The sequence below is a fragment of the Schistocerca piceifrons genome, chromosome X, assembly GCF_021461385.2.
Source record: "Schistocerca piceifrons isolate TAMUIC-IGC-003096 chromosome X, iqSchPice1.1, whole genome shotgun sequence".
NCBI classification, from domain to species: Eukaryota; Metazoa; Arthropoda; class Insecta; order Orthoptera; family Acrididae; genus Schistocerca; species Schistocerca piceifrons.
This window is the reverse complement of record NC_060149.1, coordinates 399,758,199-399,781,354: the sequence shown is the minus strand read 5'-3', so window position 1 is coordinate 399,781,354 and position 23,156 is coordinate 399,758,199.

Genomic DNA, 23,156 nt, shown 5'->3' with positions numbered 1-23,156 from the left:
AATCCAAATAGACAAAAGAAAATTAGTGGTCCCATTTTGTAAGCAGAACGAGATATGTAATAGTCTGGCAATATGTGGAAGAAAGTGATGGTGAAGCAGATGTGGTATTGATGAAGATCTGTAGCATTAGTCATGGTAAGGAGGCACTGAAGATGATTCAAGATGAAATATGAGAGAGAGTATTTGGACTAAGGAATGAACTAGATTTTAAGAGATACGTGCATTGAGAAGCTTCACAGTTTTGCAAGTGTGCACACCTCAGTATTCTGAAGCAATTCTTCCTTTCTTTGCTTCAGTCTCTTACAAGTACTATCAGAGGTTCTTCCAGAGGTTAGTGAGAAGGTCATGAGAAGAAGTAATGAGAGACAGGTCATCAAAAAGACAAAGTTAAAGGGGGCACACTAAGTCTCAGAGAGGAGAACATTAAGTACTCAGAGGGAAGGTAAAAGAACAAAATATTTGTAACAACAGTACTCAAGGGGTAATAATGGGTGTGATCTTTCTGACAAATGAGGTCGCAGTCAAATAACACAAGCATAGTGCTGCTGAACTGTGACACAAAATGGAGGCAGAGATCAATAACAAGATATAGAATTGTGATGGTGAATAAAAGAAAACTCATGGTAAACAAACTAATTCTTAAGGTTAAGTTTCTCTGCATTGGTGTATAAGACAAAAATTTTTTATGGTGTAAGTGCTGAACTGAAGCTCAAAATTGGAAAATGTGTAGAGTTTGGGAAATGTTGCAGGTGTGGCATGGACTGAAGTGCCAGGAGCGCCAGTGATACAATAAAATAGTCATATATATGTAGTAAGTAAATTAAATTTAGTAGAATTAAGGAAAACAGAAGATTAAAAGGGGCCAAAAACAGTGATAAGCGGACAAAAGGTGTAAGGATAAAGTATGCCAACATGGGACTGGGAGAAGCATAGGAGGTAGTGTAAATGATGCCCTGATCTCATATAGGTAAGCATGTAGGCTCACAGTTGGGTTACGAGAATAAAGCAGTAACAAAAGGTGAAAATTGTAGTTGGAAGACACTTTCCGTAAAATACGTAATATCAACAGTGCATGTGCCTAATAATTAAATGAAAAAGAAGAAGATAATCTTAATATAAGAAATTAGTCTGACAAAAATTTGTGATCATAGAAAAATAATGTGTGATCTTCGAAAAATAATTTAAACAATAGTGGGTAGTTCAGTCATCAAAATGGATGTTAAAATGTATGACAAGGGGGAAAGAAAGGAGAGATGGCTGGAGGAGAGTAATCCTTGCAGCAGAGTTATTGAAGTAGTATGAAGGGATTAAATTGGTATTGTTTATGAAAAATAACTAGGGGGGGGGGGGTGGGGGGGTGAAACATGGCCATGTGATGAGCACAAATGCGCACATTCCGGCTTAATGAACTTTTAATCTGTAGTGTCTGTAAATAAGAGTAATCAATTATGGCAGAAGAAAATTCAGTTCCTGTACAGGTTACAAATTAGAAGCTATAGTGAGTTTAATTAAGAGGGGTGAATTAGAATTCAGAATAATCTCAGACACAAGGCAAGCCTACGTGGATAGGTGGCAGTGTTGAATGCTTCTGGAGTGACCTGAGTTGGGTGTTGGCATGAGGTCACAATCAATTGGTGACTTGCATGAGCCAGGAGGTGAAGGAACACAGCCACGGTAGAGATGAACAAAAACTAAAATGCAGCATCAATAGATGGACAGCCCTTCACAATGGGAACTGTGAATTGGTCGTCCCAGCACCTTCCAGTGAAGAAAAAATAGTTCATTCAATAAACAATCAAGGTAAAGTAGAGAGCAGTGGCAAAAATTAGATAAAAGCGTAATTTCATAAATCAAGTGTTAGAGAGTCGATAAGAATGAGTTAAACTTGAACAGGTTTTTCTATGGAAAAGGTGTTGGCTGAAGTCAGAGTGCTGTGGAGAGAGGGAAGGATAGCAGGAACGCCACAGTTAGTGACTTGGAGTTCTGGTGGTAAATGAGGCAGATGGGCATCACTGTCGCTAGACTTAATCTCATAAATAAACTTTGCATTCTGCAAATATGGAGCCAAATGTGGACAACAGCTTGTGTGCAGATTGTGCAATTTGGCAACAGTGAATTAAAGTTTGATTTGGACTGTGATCATGATAGAGGCATAGTCGATTGTCATTGACTTAGCAAAACCTATTCTCTGCAACAATAAAGGTGTCTTCAGACATGGTAAGTGAGCTTCTGCACTCACTCCGGCTGCTGTATGTCTCCTTTGGGGTCAACCAATGATAGATGATAACCTGTTGGCTACAATTGTTACTAATTTGAAGTGTTGGACTTAAGTGGGGCAGGACAGCATAATTCCATATCATTCCTTTGGAAAAGATTGTAGCATAGTGTATGAAAGACCCACATTGTTGAATTTTGCTGAACTGTATGTAAATATTTGTAATTTAAATGTTTTCTATTAATAACTAAGGGCATTGCTTCACTGCATGTGTAAATTTAGCTAGAAGTCTGTTGACATTTCATTGTATTTATCTGTGTCTTACTGTGAAACTTTTAAGCTCTGGGAAAAAGCCAAAGGAATTGATATTTGCATCGACTAGCAATGATAATAGCAGTGCTTGTGCATTGTAAAATCTTTGGGCAGGGAGTTCTCACACGGAGCGCTCGGAGAGAGAGAGAGAGACAGAGAGAGAGAGAGAGAGAGAGAGAGAGAGAGAGAGAGAGAGAAGGATTCCAGTGCTTGTAGTGTGCAGAAGTTTGGTGTTAATGCTCTCACAATAGAGAGTACCATTTTCAGTGGCATCATGTATGCGCACCGGCCAGATGTCTAGTAGCAGGAGTACATACAGTGGACGGGCAGAAGAGGCTGTATTAATTACGATTGACCATTCCTGTAATTAGCCATGACTCCACAAGATGCTACCATCTTCAGCAACAGCAGCATTTCCAGCAACACAGTTTCATCATTAGCTCCGAATTTCATCATATGCACAGCACTGAAGTAAGAGTGTTCATTGGTAGAAAGTATTAAGGGCAAACCCGGCAGCACAACTGAATGTGATTTGATTGATAAAATTTATTTAAATAATAATCAGTTAAACTCAGGGTGATTGGGTCCTCATTGCCCCCAGACATTGTTATCAAGCAGCATCCTTGTTCCTTTTTTTCCTTATATGCTAACTGAGTGTCATAAGAAACAAATTGAATAGTTACAGCCAGTTTATTAATGAATAATTTCACTTTTAAGAATTTGAGCCTCAGTCTACTTTCAATTAAATGTTGTACAACAGAGCTTTCAGTATATGACTAAAGTAAAGTAACTTCATTTTTCAAGTTTGAGAATCAATCACTGGAAAAAATCCTAAGAGTGTGGAAGTTTTATTTATTTTATGTATAGCTTGGAGCACATGGCTGTTTGGTTTGGTACGTATTCTAGTGTTTAATTCTGTTCAAGTCAGTAAAAAAGGCTAAGTTGTTCAGACAGTAATATGAAATCCAATTTGCAAAATAAGTAACGGCAAAGTAAAAAGTGCTTGCTTTTTTTCTAAATTTCTTTGATGACATTATGTTGAGGTCACTGAAAGTCATTGTTCACGTAATGAAGTTCAATACTAACATACACTTTAATCACATATTTTCAAATCATTACTTGACTGCCTTTTTCAAAATTTAATGCCAAACATAATATAAGAGTGACTTCTCAGTTTTCTTTATCATTACAAACTCACTTAAAATTAGTGTCAAAAAAAAACATAACAACCTTCAGTTGCCATGCCAGTGTTTAATAATACATGTTTTCCTTTCCCATCATCTTGTACGGGATTTTGGATGTAAATTGCCCTAGTGGGCTGGTGACCGTTAATTCTTTCTTTTTTGTTCATTAGTGTAACTTTTGGATTCATGATCAGTGGTACCCCTTTTCTGTCCAGTGTTGTTTGTGAGTGAATGCACAAAATAACTTTCATTTTCCAAATTATAGCCCTGTTTGGTTTAATTACTTTTTATTTTTAGTAGACTTTCAATCAGAAGGGTTGGTTGTACACTTTCCCCCAACTTATCGATATCACTTCTTCGAGAAAGATAGCCTTATCCAGTTAGAAAACAATCCATTATGCATACATGCAATCCACAGTCATATTTTATATCACAAGCAGGATATGCCGATTAGCTAGAGGGAGGGTACATGTGGTGAACGCCACAGGACAACATCAGTTTGGTATTGTTCTGGGCATGAATTTGCATTGTACAGTTTTGTAATGAATAATAACTTGTTGCTACAAACAAAGTTGCTCACATTCAATAACAGTAAGTGGCAGAAGTATGCCACACATTTATATTTCATAGTAATCAGCAAACTGAGCAACATGAAAAAATTAGGTGAAACGAGTAATTTGATTGTACCAAATGTGGAACAATCGGTCGAACAATGCACGACAGAGTAAGTGGGACCCATTGTTCAGAGTTCGGCAGCTAGCATCACAGACACTGCTGCTGAAAATTGAACAATGGCAGAAATGGAATTCCAGGCACTTGCAAATTCTACGGAATATGGAATAAAAAGTAAAACAGAACCTATTGATGACAGATACGAGGAATTTATTGAGACAGATCTGGTGTTGCAACCTGTGATTTCCGGAAATATAAAAGATTTGTTCAGTTTGTTAATCAGTAAAATGGATGACCAATCAGCAAAAATAGATGACCAGAATAAAGCAATTAAAACTGTGAATGGTAATATTGGAATTGTTAACACAAAGGTAGATAAAACTGGAGCAGAAGTAGTAGCATTGAGTACCAAAAGCAATAATCTGAAGCGTGACATGGAGGAAGCCCAAACAAAGATAGAAGACATAAATAGTCATTTCGAACCTGAAGTAGGGAATATCGAATAGAAACTGGTAGAGACTGTTGGTCCCACAGTAGAGAGCAAGGTAGCTAAAGAAGTGAAATTTGCTCGAGAAGAGGATGTAGGGAAAATAACGAGTGTATGCAATCGGTTGTGTGTAATGAAAAGAAGCAGGAGGTGGAAACATTATCAATTACCACTTGCCAAGTAGTTACAAGGATTAATGAGTTAGAGAAAGATTGGGAGAAAATCAGCACTATGTGTCATACCACACACATAGTGCTGAAATATTAGCGAAGGAGGAGCGTTTCGATCCCCTCAAAAAGTAGGATGGACTGCACGCTACTGACTTCATTAAAAATTGTGAAAGGGTATTGCTGGAATCATGGACAGACAAGAGAAAAACAAATGCAGTAATCAGCATTTTAGCTGGCGAGGCTAAGCTATGGGGCTTAAGCGTCGATATAACAAACATGACATTTCAAGAGTTCAAAAATGAAATCTTGAAAGAGTATTGGTCAGAGCAGAAACAAGAGTTTGTATGGTGCGATTTCGTAGTGTTGAGGCCCTACGATGTAAACACGCGAGGCTCCATGAAAGAATTTTGTGAAAATTGGATCTACAAATTGGACTATTTGTGCAATCGGAAAACTAAATTGGAGATTGTCTGGGGGGCTGTGGCAGAAGCTCCCAGATGACTCCAAGAGATATATCGGTAGTAATTCAAGAACAATTGCTGCATTTTTAGAGAAATTAGAAGATGAAGACAAATGGCGAAAATGTTAAAAGCCATGGGAATGGTAACAATTACCACCATAGTCACAACCAGAACAATAACAATAACCATGGCAATAATGGTGGCAACCACCATGGTAATAACAGTCCACAGCACTATAACGATAATGGTCATGGTAACTATAACCACAACTGTAGAAATGATAGTGGCCACTATCAAGTAAATATAGTACATGGTCCTTGAAGGAATGACTATAGACAGGAGCGGAATGATGCATCATGGCAGTCTGGTAGCAACAGGTCTGTCGGAATTAGTCAGGGAAACAACTAGCAACCCAGTTAGGGGCCCACCGGCATGAGGAGACCATGGTGACCCGAACGAAAACCTAAACAATACCGCCATGATAAATCGGAAGGGATAATTCAGTGATGGGAGAATGTGTGAGAGTGTAAAGAGAGCGATGCACCTAGAGTAATGATAACTGAGCTTTGAAATGGGAGTCGACACAGCTCTCACTGCTCATAAAAATAACAATGATATTAGTGTACCAGTAGGGGAGTAGGAAGTGGCCACTGTTAAAGCAACAACGGTTACATAAGTTTCAGTAGAGTATGAGTCACCAGCGGAAGTAATAGAGCCGATCTCGGATAAAGTTTCCGTTATCAAGCAGGGAAATGTGGAACGGGAGGAGGTGTGGTTAGGTCAGTTCAGTCGGATGTATGACAAACTGAAAAGTTATAGAGGATTGTATGGGAGGTGTGCTAATGGGGAGAGTGGACAGAAATTGACTCTTCTCGGCCCGCAAGAAATTAGCGTTTTTGAAATGGAAAGCTCTATACCTGAATGGCAGGCTTGTGCAAATGAAGTTTTTGAAGTAGCCAACCCCAGTGGTACTAGTCCTATTGAAAACAGAGGCAGATGTTATGAGCAGGGGCGAGATGAATTTGGCAATTATGACCAGGAACAACTAATTGAAAGCCATGTAGATTGCAATATGTAGGAGGTCAAACCTGACGTTATACAGTCAGGCAAGAGTGATGAGGTTTGCGTGAGCTCAGGAGAGGAGATAGAAGAGAAAACAGAGTACTTCTCTCCAAAAATCTTGGAAGATGACAGCCATCTTTTGGAAGAATACCTACCTGATGTGACAATTAGCGAACTATTGGTTAAACAAAGTTTATTTATTGATGAAATTGATAGTAAGATTATGGTGTTGAGATCAAAACAAGTTCAACTACCGCAGGACAGACAGATAGAGATAAAAAACATTCAAACACAAAGAATTAGAAAACCGTCAGATAAACCACTGTCGGCATTGGTACCGGACAGATATTTCTGGGATGACCTGGAGATAGATGAGGATTTGTTGTGGGAAGACCAAACCATTGATAATGACAAGTGTAGACAGATTGTAGTGCCTGTTAATATGTACAGCTTACAAATGCAAATTTTAATCGATACAGGGGCAGAGTTAAGTGTTATGTCAGGAAATACTTTTGAAATACTGAAAGATAAACCAGAAGGAGTAGTAATGGTAGTAATGGGAGTCAAAATAATTGATGCTACCGGAAGGAATAGTAAACCAATAACAAATCATATATTTGTATATTTTGAGGTTCAAGGAGAACCATTCAAACAGGAATTTGTCATTGTGCCAGATCTGTGCACCGATATTATTGTGGGTTTAGATTGGTTGTTAAAATGTTGCACAATTATTAACTGCAGTAACAAGACCATGAAGTGCATTTTCAAAGACAAGACCAAAGTAAATGTGAGTTTTGATGAAACGAGTGACAATGTGAGTAGTCAATACAAACCTATTCATCTTGTTACTTGTCCTAATGAGATTGATTTAGGCAGAAAAATGGAATACTACGGTATTTGAAATATGAACATCGACAGTTTTTTGGAAGGCGAATTAGAAAGCATTGTAGACAGATTGCCAAACACCTCGCCTGAACAAAAACAAGACATATACGACGTAATAATGAGAAACAAGAATGTGTTTTCAAATAAGCCGGGGCTTGTTACTGGGTATCAGTGCAAGATAAATGCAATACCCCATGAACCATTCTTTGTAAGAATAAGTAAATAAATAAAAATTTGGGATACCGCTATCCAAGAAGGAGGCTGTCCAACAAGAGATAGATCGGATGTTAGAATGGAATATTATAGAGAGGAGTACCAGCCCCTATAACAATCCCTTAATAATAGTAGGAAAGAGAGATGGTAGTGTCAGGATTGTGATAGATGTATGCATGTTGAACAAGGTCATTCAACGTCAGATGGATAGACCATAAAGTATGGAAGAGATACTGCAAAGATTGCACAATGTACAGTTTATGACTAGCATAGACCTAATAGTTGGGTACTGGCAAATAGCCTTAGAAGAAGAGTGTAGGAAATATACGGCATTTTTATATGCAGGCCAATGTTACCAGTACCTACAAGGTAGTGCCATTTGGCCTGAATATATCTGTTTTTGTCTTCATCAGGGCCCTAGATAAGGTGTTAGGCGTTGCCCTGAGCTCAAAACTGACAGTGTACATAGACAATTTGCTACTGGCAAATTTGTCGTGGCAAGAACATTAGAAAACCTAGACAATACCGCATTTCAAAGACTGAAAAATGAATTACTACAGAATAACATATTGTACCATCCTGATCTTTCGTTGCCATTTCATGTGGGAATGGACTCATCTAATTATGGCTTAGGAGTAGAATTGTTTCAAGAGGTAGGAGAAGGAGAAAATAAAGAACACAGAATAGTCACGTTTGCAAGCCAAACATTGATGAAATGTGAGTGAAACCATATGATTTCTGAGAAAGAATGTCTCGCTATCGTATGGGGTTTCAGAAAATTTAAAGGTTATTTGTGGTACCAAAAGGTGATAATTCTCATGGATCACAAGGCGCTCACTTATCTAAAGGATTGTCATTTACTGCATGAAAGATTGACACAGTGGTCTCTTTTCTTGCAGCAGTTTTACTATGACATTTGTTATGTGAGAGGATCAGACAGCTGTATAGCAGATGCGCTGTCACATTTGCCTGAAACCAATCATCAGCTTGTGGAGGATGAGTCTGAAGGCGTACTGAAATTGTACTGCTTTCAAGATGTAGAAGGTCGTAAAAGAGTAGAGAGCATCTGTAAAATCATGCGTCGTCATCAAAATGAGGACACCTGTCTAATAATTGTTATGAACAAGTATGACGAAAAGAGTAGAGAAGGGGAAAACTGAGGAAGTATTACAAAATATATAACCATATCTTGTACATACATAAAGGTGAAGATAGCAATAACTGGCAAGTGTGTTGGCCAGCCAAGTACGTCACAGAGATCACTGACTACTATCATTTAGCTTATGGTCATTGGGAACCAAAGAAGTGTGCTGAGAAGCTAGCGGAAGTTGTAAATTTCAATAATATGCAAAAAAGAGTTGCTGAAAGAATAAAGACATGTGATAGTGCCAGAGGATGAAGGTAACAAATTGCATGAACCGTGGCCCTATGCTGAGCATAAGACCTAATGATGTGCTGGATTTGGTTTGTACGGACCTCTATGGACCACTGCCCAAGACTTCAGGGAATTTCGCGTACATATTAGTGGTACTAGAAACATTTTCTAAGTCATCAAGTTATATCCGATAAGAAAGGCAAGAGCTTGAGTGGTTTATAACTGATTTGTTAATGATTACTTTGTGCACGTCAGCAAACCAAAAGCAGGTTGTCCGACAACGGAGCGCAATTTACTTCCAAAGTATGGAATGAAGGAATGAAGAGTAATGGAATTGAAGTAGTACATATTTCGGCCTATTGACCAAGTGGGAATCCCGCAGAACGGTACATGCATGAATTCAGTTGGCTTTGCTGAATGAATTTTCACCACAATCACATATCATGGGGCAATTACGTCGATGAATTCAGGAAAATAATTAATACCTTTATGCATGAATCCAAGGGCTACACTCCAGAACAAATACTATTAGGCCATAAGCCTAAAAGTTTAGTGGAAGGAATGATTGTTTTCCCTCTGAGAGTTGATATTATCCTTGAAGTAAAGAAAGAACACCCACAAAAAATGGTGAAAAAGAAAGCTGAAGCATGAATACAGCATCATGACGCTAAAGCATTGTTTGTCAAATTTGCTATTGGCAATCCTGTACGTGTTAAAGCACATGAAAAGTCAAGTGTGATCGGCAATGAAATTTCAAAATTCAAATTCATTTACAATGGACCATTTGAGATTATCAGTGTACCTCATACTAATGCTTAATGTTTAGCTTTTCCTAAATCGGGCAAGCTTTTAGGTGTGCATAATATTGTCGATTTAAAACTGTACCAGTCAACGACTAATTAGTCCGAAATGAGAAAAGAGAAACCAAGCCATTATGTGCTATTCTAGTACTAGTGAAGTTTGTGAACTTTGTATATGTATGTATTATGTTAAAATTTTATTGTAATCTGTATGATGTGAGTTATTACTGATGCACTTAGATGAACTGTAAGTTTCAGGTCCGTGTACACGTGTATCATAATGGACAGTGTTCAGTTATCCACTGTGATGGAATTAAAAAGAAGACTCCTTGAGATTACTCGGGAGTGAGTAACAACAATTAGAGGCAGGTAGACATTCTGGAATGCCACTGCATACACAAACACGGAGACCTAGTGTGCCGCTATGGCGCATACAACAAAGCTCTGCTTGAACCGAGTGGTTGCCAACTCTTTGTGAAATTGCATGTGCAACGTGAATTGGTTTCCATTCAGCACCAACTGTTAAAGATTTTGATGTAAATGTTTATGTTTGATATTGACATTATTTAAACACTCTCATTCACGCAATGTGAGAGGACACTAAAAAAAAATCATGTCCATTATACACATTCATGTAACGAATTTTGTAATTACTATATCTTATCCTGTTTCTAAATTTTTTTACTATTCTTTATGTACCTTTAAAAGATGCTTGAATTTTTCTATATCAATATTAAGTATGCTTTTCATAATATTTGTAGTAGTTTTAGACTTGATGATTTCTTGAAGAAAGTGTTTGTTTTTAGACGTATTTCCATACTATAATGTTTTGAGTAATAATGACACATTGTTGTCATGTAAATAATGTGCCCCCTACATAACTGCAATAATTAATTGATTTGATAACTCAGCGATTATTGGATTTTATGCAAACAAAATTATTTAACTGTATGCACTTGCATTTCCATTTGTTTAAATTTTAGGACATTCCATGAATTTGTTTCCCTCTGGAAAAAAAAAGTCATGAAATGTGGGGCATGTGTAATATCGAAAATGCAGGATGCATGGCACCTGCTATCAATATATAATTTTGTTTTGCTGAATTGTATGTAAATATTTGTAATTTAAATGCTTTCTTTTAATAACTAAGGACATTGCTTCACTGCATGTGTAAATTTAAGTAGAAGTCTGTTGACATTTCATTGTATTTATCTGTGTCTTACTGTGAAACTTTTAAGCTCTGGGAAAAAGCCAAAGGAATTGATTATTTGCATCGACTAGCAATGATAATAGCAGTGCTTGTGCATTGTAAAATCTTTGGGTAGGGAGTTCTCACATGGAGCGCTCGGAGAGAGAGAGAGAGAGAGAGAGAGAGAGAGAGAGAGAGAGAGAGAGAGAGAGAGAGAAGGATTCCAGTGCTTGTAGTGTGCAGAAGTTTGGTGTTAATGCTCTCACAATAGAGAGTACCATTTTCAGCGGCATCATGTATGCGCACCGGCCAGATGTCTAGTAGCAGGAGTACATACAGTGAATGGGCAGAAGTGGCTGTATTAATTACGATTGACCATTCCTGTAATTAGCTGTGACTCCACAAGATGCTACCATTTTCAACAACAGCAGCATTTCCAGCAACACAGTTTCGTCATCAGCTTCGAGTTTCATCACATGCACAGCACTGAAGTAAGAGTGTTCATTGGTAGAAAGTATTAAGGGGAAACCCAGCAGCACAACTGAATGTGATTTGATTGATAAAATTTATTTAAATAATAATCAGTTAAACTCAGGGTGATTGGGTCCTCATTGCCCCCAGACATTGTTACCAAGCAGGACCCGTGTTCCTTTTTTTCCTTATAAGCTAATGAGTGTCATAAGAAACAAATTGAATAGTTACAGCCAGTTTATTAATGAATAATTTCACTTTTAAGAATTTGAGCCTCAGTCTACTTTCAATTAAATGTTGTACAACAGAGGTTTCAGTATATGACTAAAGTAAAGTAATTTCATTTTTCAAGTTTGAGAATCAATCACTGGAAAAAATCCTAAGAGTGTGGAAGTTTTATTTATTTTATGTATAGCTTGGAGCACATGGCTGTTTGGTTTGGTACATATTCTAGTGTTTAATTCTGTTCAAGTCAGTAAAAAAGGCTAAGTTGTTCAGACAGTAATACAAAATCCAATTTGCAAAATAAGTAATGACAAAGTAAAAAGTGCTTGCTTTTTTTCTAAATTTCTTTGATGACATTATGTTGAGGTCACTGAAAGTCATTGTTCACGTAAGGAAGTTCAATACTGACATACACTTTAATCACATATTTTCAAATCATTACTTGACTGCCTTTTTCAAAATTTAATGCCAAACATAATGTAAGAGTGACTCCTCAGTTTTCTTTATCATTACATACTCACTTAAAACCTTCAGTTGCCACGCCAGTGTTTAATAATGCATGTTTTTCTTACCCATCATCTTGTACAGGATTTTGGATGTAAATTGCCCTAGTGGACTGGCAGCCATTAATTATTTTCTTTTTGTTCATTAGTGCAACTTTTGGATTCATGATCAGTGGTACCCCTTTTGTGTCCAGTGTTGTTCATGAGTGAATGCACAAAATAACTTTCATTTTCCAAATTATAGCCCTGTTTGGTTTAATTACTTTTTATTTTTAGTAGACTTTCCATCAGAAGGGTCAGTTGAGCACTTTCCTCCTCATTATTGGAATCACTTCTTTGGGAAAGATAGCCTTATCCAATTAGAAAAAGTCCATTAGGCATACATGCAATCCACAGTCATATTTTATATCGCAAGCAGTATAGGCCGATTAGTAAGAGGGAGGTTACAGGAAGAGCAATATACTGATGAGGGCACAATTGGGTTTAGCCTAATTGTGACAAGGTTTATTACAACTTTGAAGAAGATGGAATATTGCACCACTGGCGTAAGTACTAAACAGAGGGGCACAATTACATGACTGCCATCATAGTGGCTTCTAAGTCACATAGTACATAAGTGCTGTTGTTTGTAAAAGTTTGCAAGGAGGTTTTATAGAGACCAATGTACCTCAAGAATATACATAATTTTTACCAGAAGTTTGTTACTTTCTTTAGTAGTGGCAAACATTCATTTCCCCACATTAGCCTCATAATTTTGTAGAGGTACCAATTTCACAGGATAGCAAACAAGACTTGGGTGGCTGCACTGCAGGTAAAGACAGGTATGGTACAGGCTGAGGAAGTGTGAAGGCTGACTACACAACTAATGTGCCAGTAAGTCATAGATAGGACCTGCCCCACACCCCTGTAATGCTAGTGCTTGCTGTACGAGTCAGCCATGCTGGTCCAGGTGTGTTGTTACATAGGGATTGTCATTCATATCTACTCATGTTGGGATGCCAATGTTAGTTCTTATTTTGTTTTTAGTCAACCAGGAGGAATAGACTTTCCTCTTTCAGAGGGTAGATCATGACGAAATGTTGCAAACAGAGAGGGTACATTTCTAAGATATTACGTCATTATGTGAAAACTAATCATGATAAATGGGATGCGTGGCCGAGCGGTTCTAGGCACTTCAGTCTGGAACCGCGCGACTGCTACGGTCAGAGGTTCGAATCCTGCCTCAGGCATGGATGTGTGTGATGTCCTTAGGTTAGTTAGATTTAAGTAGTTCTAACTTCTAGGGGACTGATGACCTCAGATGTTAAGTCCCATGGTGCTCAGAGCCATTTGAACCATTTGATAAGGAGGGATATAACCGAATTTGAAGATTATTGTCTGCACTGATTGTCTTTGTTGACTTTATTAAGTGCTACTGCAAGTTAATTTTTTGTGCTATATATTGTGTATTTTGGGGGTTTGTTTTCATTTTCATTTTTTGTTGGTAAACTATGTAAATGGAAAGAATGGAAGTTGGTTTATTGTATGTTGGGACTGTGCTCTTTAACTGTGTAGACTTGCTTTTCGAAGGAAGGAGGAGAAATGATGAAGGTTCCTTCCTCTCATGTCGTGCACCAGAATGGTTGTCCAGGAGAAATGTTGTAATTGTGGAGATCCCACAGAAGAGGACTAAAGAATGCATTGCACAGCCAGGCCCCCACCTCATCACACATTGAGGAGATCGGAGCTTTGCACTCACTGCAACAGGATAGTCGGCAGTTGTGGCAGATCTGATGAAGGAGTACAGTGCTAGTGCAGGTACAAATGTTTTGAAACAGGGGCCTCTGCAGCAGACAATCCCTATATGTTCCCATATTAATTAATAAACAGTGTCATTAGTTACAGTTCCAGTGGACACAGGATCAATGAAGCTGGATCATAGATCAAAGGATTTATGTAGCCTCATTGGATGAATCATGTTTTTTTTTTGTTACACCAGGCTGATGGTTGTGTCCAGATATGCCATTATCCAGGCAAATGGTTGCTTGAAACACGCACTGCATTATGGACGCAAGCCAATGGTGACAGTATTATGCTGTGGGGAACCACTGTCTAGGCTTCCATGAGACCTGTGGTAGCGTTCAAAGGCCTCATGAAAGCTGTGGGGTATGTGACTATTATTGTGAACCATTAGCCTCCCTTCATGATTGATGAATTCCACAGTGGTGGTGATATTTTCCAGTAGTATAGCTATCCGCATCACAATGCCAGAATTGTTATCTAAGGGTCTGAGGAGTACGATAGGTGATAATGTGGTGTCATATCAATAGTGAATCGTGACACTACACAAAGCATTGCTGGCAAAAGGTTTGTCTTTGCTTGTACGGTACCTCATGTAAACTGTAGATGATGAAAAGTGTATTTATGAAGCATTAATAAATGATGTTTATAACAGATATGCTGTTTATATGGATTCATCTCAACATATCATAATCCCATATGGTGTCCATTCTATGTGTGGATTTTGTTGTAATAGATAGAATGGCTTCCATTACGGTGAAGCAAGAAAACCCAACTCTGCAATCAGGGTGGTTTTCTGCAAACATAGGGTCTCCACTGAACACAGTCACTGCCAGTAACCCTCTGAATGACAAAGAACATCCAGCTTCCTGCATTCAGGCCCTCCAAACCTGAGCTTTGGTTTACAGATGTATCAGCTATTTTTTGACAACACAGTGCCCATAGTGAGTCTGGTAAGTTTATGGTGATTGTGTCACACTTACACTTACAAGTAACTGAACAAACTGAAGACGTTCTGCAACCAAAATGTTACATCTTTCTCAAAGAAGTCATAATACAGCATTATATTTTGCCACTAGAAATATGCTTAGAAAAAGTATGAGCTGAAGAATACTCTGGGAACATGTCTTTGTCGCAAATGCTGTAAACATTACGTCTTTGGCTGGTTGTGAACTGTTACCAGAGAAAACATTCCAACAATACTAACTGCTTACACACATGTACCATTGTAAGACTTGGCATGCAATGCAAATGCCATAGTCAGTGCTCTCAGTCATTCGACTTTTTATGAAGATATCCAACAGAGATCAGACACAGGCTCTGGAATAGCGCCTGAACCCGAATATGCATGACAATGCATGCCACTGCTGCTGGCATTGTAACATGCACAGCCACTACACAAGAGCGATTTACTAACAGCCGAGTTCTCTGTCGGCCCTCTAGTTCCAGAATTGGCTCGTATTATTCCCAAGCTAGATAGAAAAGAACCACAAGGTAACTGTAAGAAGATATATATTGGGATCTCTGATGCTGTTAAGAGCAAAATGTTAATATTTTAGAAATCAAGGAAAATACATGAAGAATCGCAAAATTTCAAGCAAACAACACGATTTTACAAAAAAGTGAGAATTTAAGAAAAACAAATAGTCAAAATGCTTCAAATGCTTCTGAGCACTATGGGACTTAACTGCTGAGGTCATCAGTCCCCTAGAACTTACAACTACTTAAACCTAACTAACCTAAGGACATCACACACACATCCATGCCCGAGGCAGGATTCGAACCTGCGATCATAGCGGTCGCGCGGTTCCAGACTGTAGCACCTAGTACCACTTGGCCACCCTGGCCGGCAAGTCAAAATGTATATAAATGTAAAATACTGTAAATCAACGAGTTTTCATTGTTTTTAAAGCATTTTATATTTTTCAAAACATTTTCATCGTTTTTCGAGCATTTTCACCAATAATTTGTAATTACCTCCAAACATTCGTGACATTTGTCCGAAGTTCTTTCAAATTTGTTCCAAATATTTTTTAAAATGTCGTTAAATTTCATACAAAAACTAGACATAAAAGTATCAGTTCATATCACCATTTTTAGTTTAAAATTCTGTATCATGATATTCATTGTGTTCCTCTTCCTTTGTATTTCAGGTAAATATTTTCATGTTCAAAAAACTGAAAATTCCATCCACTTATTAGTTTCAGATCTCTGTTTGGCAGAATAATTTTTAATCCGTGATTGAGATCCATACAATTTTTTTCCAGTTTTGTATTTAGAAAATTACATCCAGTAATGATGTACAAAACAATTTTCTTAAACAGTTTATTATTGTTTATATTATTGTTGATGTTTTTATGTAGAGGTCCCATGAATACATATATAAATATTTAATACAAAAATTTAAATTTATTCATTGTAGAAATATAGAAAAATGTTTAATGTAAAGATCTAATGGATTTATGTGGAAATTTTTAAAAAATTTTTCTTATGGAAAATTTTTTGTTATAAATGGACCGAAAGATGCTTTAGCTGTCGCAACAATGAAAAATCAAAAGAAAAAATTTACACAGTTGAGGAGCTCATAGATTTGTTTAATAATTGAGGGGATACTGATCAAAAAACTAACTAAAAAAATCATTTTTTGATGATAAAGTTACCTAATGCAATAGGAAAAGATTACGAGAAGATGTTATTTTCAACAAATGTACAAAATTAAAAAAAAAATCATCAGATAAAATTATAATTAGAGCACTAGATATTAAATTCTTTTTTCCATATGTATTTATGTACATTATTATATCACCTGATATATTAACACTAAAACTAGCATATATTTTCATTATTGTTTTTGTGTTGCTACAATATTTTTTCTACATGCCTTGCTTATGACATAAATAGGATAGTAAAATTATATGGATTTATATCAATGTCTGCTTTTAATTGTGTAACTCATGTTATGCTAAATATTGAATAATAAGCTTTCAAGAAATTATCTGGTGGATCCAGATTCCACATTTATTGTTGAAATATTTCATTTGTTACATTTTACAAAAATAATCTATGTAATTTAATATGATCATGTAATGCTGAACTAGTCAATTATTTATTTTTATGATTACTTTGAAACAACAAAAATAAAATGTGTACGTCTATGTCCAAATTTTTATTACTGCTTAATCCTGCTACTTCTATAGTCTGTGTTCATAAAATGAAATCAGTATCTTTGAATTTTTCAGTACATTTTCTCGTTGTTGTAGCTCATAATTATGTTAACATTTTACTACTGGAAATCGAATTTCCATATTTTCAACTATAATTTTTTTCTCCTTTTTCACATGTACCATCTATTCCGACATGATCATCATCAAAATTGGCTGAAAAAGAAATAACATAATTTAAAATTGAGCTCCAAGCAAAATTTATGGTTAAATATCCTTTTCACATTATTTCTTTATAATCTTAAAAAAAAAATTATCGAGTCGATATAATACTACATTTTTCTTACTCATTATTTTACCATTATTAATTATATGTCTTTCCATACATATTTGATCACCAAGATATGAAGTGAAACGTAATGTAATAAAACTGATGATGAAATAAATGGATGTTCTGTTCTAGATATAATATTATTTTCTTTCTTTGTAGTTACATAAAAACACTTTTGTTTCAAAGTTATCAAATTACTTTCTACTGTATTTTCCTTGATATGTTGGATAATGTTTCATCAGCTGTGATAATTTTAAAATATGTGTCTAATTGCGCATGATTTGGATGCATACAGCCAACATCAATATTTACGATAATTTCCACATCTGTATTAGGAATATTTAGATTATTTTTTTCTTTTCTCATCCACTGGAAAAGAATACAACTGAAGTTCTCAATTTTTCCCATTTAAAAAGAATAAATTTTATTAATTTATTCCTAAAAGAGCTGTTATAGTTGCATCATCAAAGTCAATAAAATTATTATTTCAATCAGGAATAATTATTTCTGAATCCAGAATTTTATCATGAGCTGGAATAAATAAAGGATAATTCCATTAATAAATTACTGGTGCACCAAATTCAATATTAGGCATATATGAAGCATCAATATTAGTTTCACAGTGAAAATAATAATTTTTTACAAACATTTTATAAGTTAAATTAAAATTAACGTTAATTAAGTCAAATGGTATAAATTTTTGAGACTAGTTAACTTTAGGTTTTTCATTAGCCGGAATAATTTCATTATTGAATTCCAAATCACATCCAATACTATTTTTTATGTCCATATATAACTTAACAGCACTTTCAGTAATAACTCTACTTACAGTTTCATCTGCTTTATGTATATATTTGGTTTTTATATGAATCAATTTTTCCCAGTTTTATAAACTACAGTATAATGACCAATAGGAAATTCTATTGTTTCTCCATCACAATATAGTTTATTATTTTTGATGTAATATTTGGAGTTAAATATGTATCAAAACTAACTAGTGCAATGTTTTTATCACTCTCTCTTACAGGTACAGTTACATTTTTTTGAGAACTAAGGGAAAAATTACTTAATTGATATAATAGTTTTATTTATTGCTAATGAATTAGTACTATTTAAATGGTAGATTGGGATCTAGAAATAAGAATTAAAAAAGAAACCAAAAAGTAAACCTATTTTAATTTGAAGTACAATGTTTGGTCCAAGTGGATGTGGAAAAACAACCTTAATGATCGATAACAATATTTTAGCCTTAGGATGGTTGAATGTAGATAAAGTATCAATATGGCGGCAAGTGTACACGTAACTTTAAACCGCTCTGCAGTTTTTGAGGACTTAATTTCAATCAAGTGTATTGTTTGTGACGAAACAGTGCTAAATGGAGTTAGAATATGCGTGTTTAAACATAAATGGTGCCATTCACGCTGTTATGCTCAAGAAGATTTACAAATACAGTGTAAATGTGACATAGAGTGTAACGGCCGCGAGATCGCGAGTGAAAAGTGCTACGCGGGAATAGAAGACAGCGAGCATGACGAACTTCAAAAAGAACTTGACATTATAAAAAAAATATATAAAAACAATGGAAAATTTGGTACTAACCATACGGGAACTGTCTGAATCGTCAAGGCAACAAGATCTCATTAATGCTAGCCATACAATTCGTAGGTATGCACAACCAAATGTACAAAGTGTAAACAGTACGACTGTAACTAGAAATATGAACGAACTGATCACTCTAAAAGACACAAGTGAATTAAACGCAAGAAAAGAAAGTGTTAATAGTGCATCTATGGATAAAAATATGAACAAACTATCCTCACAAAAATATACAAGTAGATTAAACGGAGAAAAACACAATGTAAATATTCGTAAGGAAAAAAAAGTAAACAACCACGTCATGCATAAGCAAGGATACAAGCAACAGACATATATTTTTGCAGATAGTCATGGGAGAGGAGTTACGGAAATTATGAGAAGAAATCACCCAGACCTTAATGTAACAGGCATCATCAAACCAGGCGCGCCATTACGCGAAATTCTGAGAAACAGTGACAACATATTAACGACGGGTAACAGCTGCATCATAATAGGAGGCGCAAATGATGTTTACTGTAATGAAACTTGGCGTGCAACGAGAATCCTAAAGGAAACAATCAAAAGGATGCCTCGAGTGCATTTCTACATTGTTAGTATCCCCAGGAGGCACGATCTGATGGAAAACTCGTGCGTAAACATCGAGATTGTTACAGCAAACAGGCTATTTGAGAAAATATGTGGAGGTTTCCAGAATACGACTTTCGTAGAGATAAACAGTGTTCAAAGAGAGCACTTCACAAGACATGGTCTCCACATGAACGTAAAAGGGAAAAAGATTATTAGTGCCGAAATACTTAAATTTATTAATGAGTCATCTGTAATGGAAGTGTCTCCAATCCCAATTCCGCCAAAACAAGAGTTGTCTGTAACAGTGGAACCATCATTATCTGCAGTAGAACTACAACAAACACCAGTAGCAGCAGCAAAGGCTCAGATATTCTCAGCAGCAGTGTCAGATAAACCAATAGCAGCAGAATCACCACAATCATCAGCAGAGCTGTCGTCATCAGCAACAGCATCCAGAACAGCAGACCCCATAATACTACCTCAAGGCAATGAAAATGCATGTGAGGAAAACATACAAAGGTCATTAGCCGCAGCAGCTAACAAAGAAGGGCAGTCACCAAGTCGGGGAGCACAGGAGCCACCAGCAACAGCAACCACACAGAAGAGGTGCCTGAGGCCTGGGAGATCAACAGCAGAAGCAGCTTCCAATCAAGACAGATGCCTGAGAACTAGGAAACCTGCTACACTAAGTGAGGATTTTTTATGGTACCGAGTAAGCAGAAAGAGGACATGGAAAAAGATGTAAGTAAAACTGTCCATCTTAAATACCAGTGTGACAATAGTGAGAGGAATATAAACACCGGACAAAGATACGATCCAGGTTTAATGACACAAACTGAAAAAAATCACTGCATAGTACCAGAAGCAAAGGGAGCAAGTGAAGTGCTTAGTATATTACAGGAAGGGGAACTATTACATTTAAAGCCAACTGTTAGAATACTTCACCAAAATGTTCAATACATAAACAATAAAACAGAGGAACTAGAGGTAATATTACAGGAGTATAGGCCAAACATTCTAGTAGTTACAGAACATGGGCTAAAAGAAAATCACATAGGAATGTACAACTTGAAGAATTATGTGAAAGTAGCCAGTTTTTGCAGAACTTCCTATAAAGGTGGTGGGGTTGCCATTTTTTCTAACTATAAATCAACTAAAGCCATAAATATAACAAAATATGCTATAGAATTGAGCTTTGAAGCTACAGCACTGGAAACTAAAATTGCTGGGAATTTATGTTGTGTATTAGGTTTGTATCGATCACCAAATGGTATAATTAAAACCTTCTTTGAACAGCTGGAAGATATAATCCAACACCTCTCAAAAACATATGCTTATTTGATCATTATAGGAGATCTGAACATAGACAAGAGTAAAAATACAGACAATACTAAGACCCTACTGGACTTATTGTGCATATACAATCTAAAAATAAAAATAGATAAACCAACCAGAGTAACAAAGCATAGTGAAACTATTATTGATCATGTAATAACAAATATTCCTACATGCTATTGTGACACACAGGTAATAAACTCCACATTAGCAGACCATTTTGCAATCATGATAGACATAAATATAAAGACTAGTGATTCAGTGCAGAAGATATGGGAGATGAGAAGACAGAACTACCCACATAACATAAATCTGCTAAAAAAGATGTTAGAGGCAGAAAACTGGGAAACAATATATGCAGCTAAAGATGCAAACACCAAATGGAACCAGTTTTATTCTTTATTCAATTATTATTATGATGTTACATGTCCTGTTAGTAAAAGGCTTGTCAAACAGCAACAAAAAAAGAAAAGCTGGGTGACTGGAGAAGTAATCCATGCCAGAAATAATCTGAGAGTGTATTATGACCTCTCCAAACAAAAAAATAATGAGGCCTACAACACACTGTATAAAATAAAAAAGAAAGAGTACTGTAGTTTTATCAGAGAAACTAAAGCATCATTCATCGGGCTGTCTATAGATAAGGGAAAGAACTACTCAAAAGGTTTATGGTCGTTCATTAATGGAGAGAGAGGAAAAGTAACAAATCGGGCAGAGGACATCTGCCCACTGATGAGTGGGAAAAGTAACGCAAACCCTCTAGAAGTAGCCAATACTTTTAACAGATATTATATTTCTGTAGCAGACGAATTAATAAGTCAAAATAAAACAAATGCAGTAAGTAAGTTGTTAAACCCCCCACATACAAGTCATACTATGGTTTTCATACCTACAACAGATGCAGAAGTGTCAAACCTAATAAAACAACTTAAAATTACACATTCTTCTGGCTTGGATGGTGTCACATCACATCTCATAAAGGAATGCAGAGAATGTATATTAAATCCATTGACACACGTGCTGAATGCTGCGATAGAAGAAGGTATATTTCCAGATTCACTGAAAGTAAGTAAAGTGAAGCCAATATTTAAGAAAGGGAACAGGGATGAATTAGGAAATTACAGGCCAATATCATTGATCTCAACATTTGCTAAAATCTATGAAATGATAATAAAGAATAGAATTGTGAGTTTTATAACAAAGTACAGTATACTGCATTCATCACAACATGGTTTCAGAGAAGGGAAGTCAACAAAAACAGCATCAACAGATATAATTGAGCACATTCTTAATTTACTTGACAGGCAACAAAAGACTTGTGGGATTTTTATGGACCTATCTAAGGCATTTGATTGTGTGAACCACTCAGAATTAATGATGAAATTATATCAGTATGGAATTAGAGGAAAATGCTATGACATACTTAAATCATACATTACAAATAGGAAACAATGCACAGAAATCAGACATACTAGTGGGGGAAATATAACAAACTACATATCAGAATTACAAACAGTTAAACACGGTGTGCCACAAGGGTTTGTGCTTGGGCCAATACTATTTATACTCTACGTAAATGACTTCCCTAGCTATATAAATCAGAAACTTATAATGTATGCTGATGGCACAACAATCATTTGCACAGCTGACACAAAGGAGGAGCTTGAGAAGGAAGCACTCCTGACTATTGAAAATGCAAATAAATATTTAACACAAAACAACCTGTTTATGAATCAGTCTAAAACAATGAATGTAGTATTTCAGACCAAGCATAGTGAAAATTATGATATAAATGGAAAGACTATTAAAGAAGTAACCAGCACAAATTTTCTAGGAACTATAATAGACAAACATTTGGCATGGAGGGAGCGCATAGATGCACTGTGTGAAAAGATAAACAAACAGATCTTCATCATGCATAAAACAGCTAAGACTGTGGATGATAAAGTCCTCAGATCAATGTATTATGGACTTGTCTTCCCACATTTGTCTTATTCAGTTCATATATGGAGAAATGCACAAGCTGGCTACCTAAAAAGAATATTCACAATTCAGAAAAGGGCAGTGAGATGCATTGCAAAAATACCAGCAGACAGACATGTAGGCAAGCTTTTGTACACTATAATATTATGACAGTATATTCACTGTATATATACCAAAGAA